Source organism: Photinus pyralis, unplaced genomic scaffold, assembly GCF_008802855.1.
Source record: "Photinus pyralis isolate 1611_PpyrPB1 unplaced genomic scaffold, Ppyr1.3 Ppyr1.4_LG2, whole genome shotgun sequence".
NCBI lineage: Eukaryota > Metazoa > Arthropoda > Insecta > Coleoptera > Lampyridae > Photinus > Photinus pyralis.
In genome coordinates, this window is record NW_022170403.1 from 40,078,866 (window position 1) to 40,086,486 (window position 7,621).

Consider the following 7,621-nt stretch of genomic DNA (forward strand, 5'->3'; position numbering starts at 1 on the left):
AAATTTCAAAGAAATATCTCCATAAATAAGAAAGTTGGCATTGCGCAGTCACTGCGCATGCCCACACATAATTTTTACTATGTGCGAAATGTTTGCCTTTACTAGAAGCATCTGTGGTTAAAATTTCAAAGAAATACCTCCATAAATAAGAAAGTTGGCATTGCGCAGGATGCCCACACATCACTGCGCATGCCCACACATAATTTTTAATATGTGCGAAATGTTTGCCTTTACTAGAAGCATCTGTGGTTAAAATTTCAAAGAAATATCTCCATAAATAAGAAAGTTGGCACTGCGCAGTCACTGCGCATGCCCACACATAATTTTTACTATGTGCGAAATGGTTACCTTTACTAGAAGCATCTGTGGTTAAAATTTCAAAGAAATACCTCCATAAATAAGAAAGTTGGCATTGCTCAGTATCCACACATCACTGCGCATGCCCACAGAATTTTTAATATGTGCGAAATGTTTGCCTTTACTAGAAGCATCTGTGGTTAAAATTTCAAAGAAATATCTCCATAAATAAGAAAGTTGGCATTGCGCAGTCACTGCGCATGCCCGCACATAACTTTTACTATATGCGAAATGTTTGCCTTTACTAGAAGCATCTGTGGTTAAAATTTCAAAGAAATATCTCCATAAATAAGAAAGTTGGCACTGCGCAGTCACTGCGCATGCCCACACATAACTTTTACTATGTGCGAAATATTTGCCTTTACTAGAAGCATCTGTGGTTAAAATTTCAAAGAAATATCTCCATAAATAAGAAAGTTGGCATTGCGCAGTCACTGCGCATGCCCACACATAACTTTTACTATGTGCGAAATGTTTGCCTTTACTAGAAGCATCTGTGGTTAAAATTTCAAAGAAATATCTCCATAAATAAGAAAGTTGGCATTGCGCAGTCACTGCGCATGCCCACACATAATTTTTACCATGTGCGAAATGTTTGCCTTTACTAGAAGCAGCTGTGGTTCAAATTTCAAAGAAATATCCCCATAAATAAGAAAGTTGGCATTGCGCAGTCTGCGCAAAATATGGAGTTAAATGAAACTGATCGAAATGGGCAAATATAGACCATAACAGCTATCAATTAGCGAAAACCCGAAGTCTCTAGGTGGCCCAGGGGCCGAGATCTCGATGGAACGGACGGACGGACGGACAGACGGAAACACGAGCACATAAGCAGCTGTTCCACAACGAAGTGGTTTACGCTAAAAAGTTAGCGCTGCGCAAAACCAAATTTTGATACTGGCGTTAGATTTACTTTTATTCTCAGTGCCTAAGTATCAAATTTCATGCAATTCGGTTCATAACTAACGGTGATGTCAAAAGGGCCTTGCTTATTTTGTATTCACGAACTCACTATCTACAAGTTTGGCAGTTATCGTGTTCACGGACAACATCGACTCTCCTATAAAGCATCGCTTTGTTTTCGCGGATAATCACAAAACCTGGAATTCAGAAGATGAGTTACTTTCTCGAATCTGTTCTTTAGGCAACACATATTGCTTGTATCTAACATAAATATCGGTACTCACCGCAATATAATTATACGTATATGTCAACGGAACTACGAAGTGTACTTGTTGCAATACACGTTTCCCGGGTTTTTTACGCAAGCGGTGTAGCCAAATCTACATTGCCATAAGTACGGGTGTATAAATATATATATATATATATCTATTATTGATATAAGTCGAGATCCGGATAATAGTAGGATAACCTGAGATCCCCCTTTAAAGTTAAAAATATTCGTGTATAATGGGTTGCCAATTACATGAAATATGTTCTTCTATCATTACCCCTATAGAGGGGAAAGAAATTCATACAATTAAAATTATCCATATAAAAAGCAGTTAGGATGAGATCAAAAAATAAATACACTTAAGTAGAGATCATATAGTGTATAAAATGACATTGGTGTATTAAGTAGAGATCATGCGGTGTTGTCAAATGTACTTGTTCTAAAAATAGATTTCGTTATCTTTTGCGAATACTTAACAGGTTGTTAGCCTTTCTGTGGGATTCCTTCGCGTATTCTTTCTTCGATAAAGCGTTAATATTATTTGGCACCCGGGGCTTGAAAATATTATAACATTTAATTAAATAATACCTAGTGTAATAGGTACTCTATTTTACATCGATGATAAATTAAAACGATTACCTATTTATTGAAGGAAAGAGTTCCCGTTGGAAATGATTTTTTTATTTTTCTAACAGCTGATAGTGGTTCATAAGTCTACATCTTTGAATTAAAGGACCCAATTCAAATTCACTTTCAAAGTACAATTGCCATTATAATTAATGTAATAAATTTTTGCCATTAACTGAAATGCTTCAAAATTGATTATGCATAAGTATTCATCCTACAATCATGAATAAACACCAAACCCAAAGAAATCATTATCAAATTGCTTTCTTATCTCTTTTCCAGTACCGTATGGCGCATGGTTGGTAAAAAGCAATCATAAGAACTCTAAAGTTATTTGCTTATGATTACATGTAAACCATTAGGTTGTTCAGTATTTCGTAACGAAATCTGCAAAAAGTTCATTTTTGAAGAAAGATGCCTTGGTTAGTCAAACTGGTTCAAACCATGGAGGTGGCCATTTTGGTTCAAAAACATCTAATTCATCCTCCAATCATGTATAAACACCAAACCCAAAGAAATTATTATCAAATTACTTTCTTATCTCTCTTCCAGTATCGTATGGTGCCTGGTTGGGAAAAAGCAATCACAAGAACTCTAAAGTTATTTGCTTATGATTATATGTAAACCATTAGGTTGTTCAGTATTTCGTAACGAAATCTGCAAAAAGTTCATTTTTTAAGAGAGATGCCTTGGTTAGTCAAATTGGTTCAAACCATGGTGGTGGCCATTTTGGTTCAAAAACATCTAATTCATACTCCAATCATGTATAAACACCAAACCCAAAGAAATTATTATCAAATTGCTTTCTTATCTCTCTTCCAGTATCGTATGGTGCCTGGTAGGGAAAAAGCAATCACAAGAACTCTAAAGTTATTTGCTTATGATTATATGTAAACCATTAGGTTGTTCAGTATTTCATAACGAAATCTGTAAAAAGTTCATTTTTGAAGAAAGATGCTTTGGTTAGTCAAATTGGTTCAAATCATGGAGGTGGCCATTTTGGTTCAAAAACATCTAATTCATCCTACAATCATGTATAGACACCAAACCCACAGAAATCATTATCAAATTGCTTTCTTATCTCTCTTCCAGTACCGTATGCTGCCTGGTTGGTAAAAAGCAATCACAAGAACTCTAAAGTTATTTGCTTATGATTACATGTAAACCATTAGGTTGTTCAGTATTTCGTAACGAAATCTGCAAAAAGTTCATTTTTGAAGAAAGATGCCTTGGTTAGTCAAACTGGTTCAAACCATGGAGGTGGCCATTTTGGTTCAAAAACATCTAATTCATCCTCCAATCATGTAAAAACACCAAACCCAAAGAAATCATTATCAAATTGCTTTCTTATCTCTTTTCCAGTACCGTATGGCGCATGATTGGTAAAAAGCAATCATAAGAACTCTAAAGTTATTTGCTTATGATTACATGTAAACCATTAGGTTGTTCAGTATTTTGTAAAGAAATCTGTGAAAAGTTCATTTTTGAAGAAAGATGCCTTGGTTAGTCAAACTGGTTCAAACCATGGAGGTGCCATTTTGTTTCAAAAATATCTAATTCATCCTCCAATCATGTATAAACACCAAACCCAATCAAATTGCTTTCTTATCTCTCGTCCAGTACCGTATGGTGCATGGTTGGTAAAAAGCAATCACAAGAACTCTAAAGTTATTTGCTTATGATACATGTAAACCATTAGGTTGTTCAGTATTTCGTAAAGAAATCTGTAAAAAGTTCATTTTTGAAGAAAGATGCCTTGGTTAGTCAAACTGGTTCAAACCATGGAGGTGGCCATTTTGTTTCAAAAATATCTACTTCATCCTCCAATCATGTATAAACACCAAACCCAATCAAATTGCTTTCTTATCTCTCGTCCAGTACCGTATGGTGCATGGTTGGTAAAAAGCAATCACAAGAACTCTAAAGTTATTTGCTTATGATACATGTAAACCATTAGGTTGTTCAGTATTTCGTAAAGAAATCTGTAAAAAGTTCATTTTTGAAGAAAGATGCCTTGGTTAGTCAAATTGGTTCAAACCATGGAGGTGGCCATTTTGGTTCAAAAACATCTAATTCATCCTCCAATCATGTATAAACACCGAACCCAAAGAAATCATTATCAAATTGCTTTCTTATCTCTTTTCCAGTACCGTATGGCGCATGGTTGGTAAAAAGCAATCATAAGAACTCTAAAGTTATTTGCTTATGATCACATGTAAACCATTAGGTTGTTCAGTATTTCGTAAAGAAATCTGTGAAAAGTTCATTTTTGAAGAAAGATGCCTTGGTTAGTCAAACTGGTTCAAACCATGGAGGTGACCATTTTGGTTCAAAAACATCTAATTCATCCTCCAATCATGTATAAACACCAAACCCAAAGAAATCATTATTAAATTGCTTTCTTATCTCTCGTCCAGTACCGTATGGTGCCTGGTTGGTAAAAAGCAATCACAAGGACTATAAAGTTATTATCATTAGGTTGTTCAGTATTTCGTAACGAAATCTGCAAAAAGTTCATTTTTGAAGACAGATGTCTGGGTTAGTCAAATTGGTTCAAATCAAATCATAGAGGTGACAATTTCGGTTCAAAAATATCGAACTTATCCGGCAATCATGTGTAAACACCAAACCCAAAGAAATCAGGATAAAACCAAAGCGGTGACAAAGCGTACCGCGTTAGGACCCAACTTGGACAAAACGTACCGCGTTTCGCCGTGGTCCAATCAGAACGGCCAATTTTTGCCGTATGGTTAATACGTGGTACGTTCTGCCTAAATGCGTACGGTACCTAATTGGTAAAATCAATCATAAACAATTTACCAAATTCTCTTTTTAGACAGCGCTGTAATATCTTTGGTTCTTTTCCCGTTGATCTTGGTATAGAAATAACGATTTTGACATCTTTTGATTAAAATACAAGTGGTCATCGAAAGTGTACCAAATTCCCTTATTGGGCACCGTGGTAGGTGTGTTCCAGCTTATAGTTACGATACCCTTAGAATCCATTATGACCCTCTTATTAATTTAATGCGCTTACTAAAATATACTAAACGTTATTTTACATTTCTCCTCAATCCACCAGTTTAATCTCTTTAATACAAATCCGCCCTTGTAACGTAACGTGGATTAGGAATAATACATACGAGGTAGCAGATAACAAATTATTTACGTTATAGCGCACATAGTACAGCTACCTCTTTCATTATTTGCTATCGCACTTTAAAGCGAGAGTACCGCTTTACAATGTTGCCGTTTATTTGGATCTCACTTTATTTAAAATATAACGTATTATATATAACGTAAGCAGCGCCCCATAAGATGGTCACTCAAGAACTTCGCGTGTATAAATTTTGACAAAAACCTAAAAGTTGAGATCCGGGCGAAAATTGAAATTTAGCTTCCTGTATGATCGACCGAGCTAATAGACTCGATATACACAATAAAAAAGGCGAGATCCGAAAACGGATCTCGGGTTTACCAAATGGATCTCACCTTATCTGCAATATATGTGAAAATGATCTCACCTTAGCGCTTTTTAAATCTATAATAATATAAATATATTAAATTCTATGAGGTACCTATAATAAATAACCTATATAAATTAATATTGGCAAAATTTACATTTAAAACATCAATTTCTTTTTATAGTTCTTTAGGCTGATGAAATTGTAAAAACTCGATAGACTGCGAAATTATTCATTGAGCAATTAAACCTTTATTATATTTTCTCTGTTTTGCGTTTATAATGACAGTATTCCGATATCAAAAATAGTGCTGGAATGAGTTTCATTCCAACACTATTTTTGGTAACTATTTTCCACAACTGACAGATTTTTAAGAACATTTGATATTCAGTGGTTGGCATGCTCGTCTAAATCATCCAGGCTGATCATATACGCGAATGTTCAATTCAAAATTTTTTCTGGATGATTTAAGACGTTAATACTTATCTCAACGGTTTAATAAAATGTGGACTAATTTCACTTATTGTTATAACATTATGTTACAGTTATTAACGATATGGGTAATTGAAATCATTAGGTATTGAAAATTCAGTGTAGGTACTTAGAGAAATCCACATTTAATACATATGAGGTTTTATAACCTAACAAAATTACAAAACTAATCTTTGTCACTAAATGTACAATTATTATAAACTTTTAGAATAATTGTGGAATTATTGCCTGGTAGCAAATTATGAACAGTCTCTTCTGCTAACTGTCGAAGCTCTGGAGGGGTGGAAGGAAGAATTTCTTCGCACATTATTCACTTTTTATTGAAAAAACTAAAATATACTGCACAAATTCGTAGTTATTTGACGCGCTTGTTAAATTGAATTTTTTCAAAATGTAGCGTAGCCAACTTAATTTCTTTATTGAAAAATTGTTGGTGTTACCAACTTAATTTCTTTAGTGAAATATTTATTACAGAAAATGTCAGAATTGTTAATTTTTTTAATACAATGCGATCAAAAATGAGTTGCTGTCGAGTCACCTTTGGAATTTTTGTTTACATGGGAATTCGCATTTAACTTGAACTTCCAAAGGCGACTCGACAGCAACTCATTTTTGATCGTCCGTTACAATTAAAATGCTCAACAGAGAAAATAGTATAAAGCATATGTTGCAGAAGGCCTTTCGGCTTTCTAGCACTCGTTCATTCGAACCTTCGGCTCAGGTTCGAAACTTGAACTCGTGCTAGAATATAGCGCCTTCTGCAACTTATGCTTTAATATACTATTCTCATGCCGATACACACATTCTAGACCGCATACTAAGACACAATCGCATATTTTAGCACACCTACCTACAGTTAACAGCCTATAACTGTCAGGACATACAGGGTGATTCCTATAGTACCTGCCACCGTTTGGGAGCGTATAGGGGGTGCCTAGGGGAGTATTTTGATATAGGACACTTGGGGTCGGAAATCTAAAACAAGGGCGCCAGAACCAAATTTATCTTCTGGAATTTCACGCCTGTATGTAGGCAACCCAACCGACCGACGTTTCGCGCGGAGCGATGCAGAGCGAGTTAGCGCGAGGAAGCGACATTGGAGGGAAGGAGGGAAAACGACAGTCAAAAGCAATAACGTTTACAAGTGTTCAACGTGGCCACCGTTGTTCTCAATGCACTTCCTACATCTAGCCAACTATTATTATACTATTGCCATAGTTTTATTCACTTGATACGCGTCGTTGCAGACGGGATTTCGTGGGTTTAAACAAAATTCTGATCAAGTGTCAGCCACACATCGCCGCCTGAGATCGCTCCGGGTGCACCGCCGGCCGGTTGGGTTGCCTACCTACAGGCGCGAAATTCCAGAAGGTAAATTTGGCTCTGGCACCCTTATTTTAGATTTCCGACCCCAACTGTCCTATATCAAAATACTCCCCTACGCACCACCTACACGCTCCCAAACGGTGGCAGGTACTATAGGAATCACCCTGTATACGTATTAAAT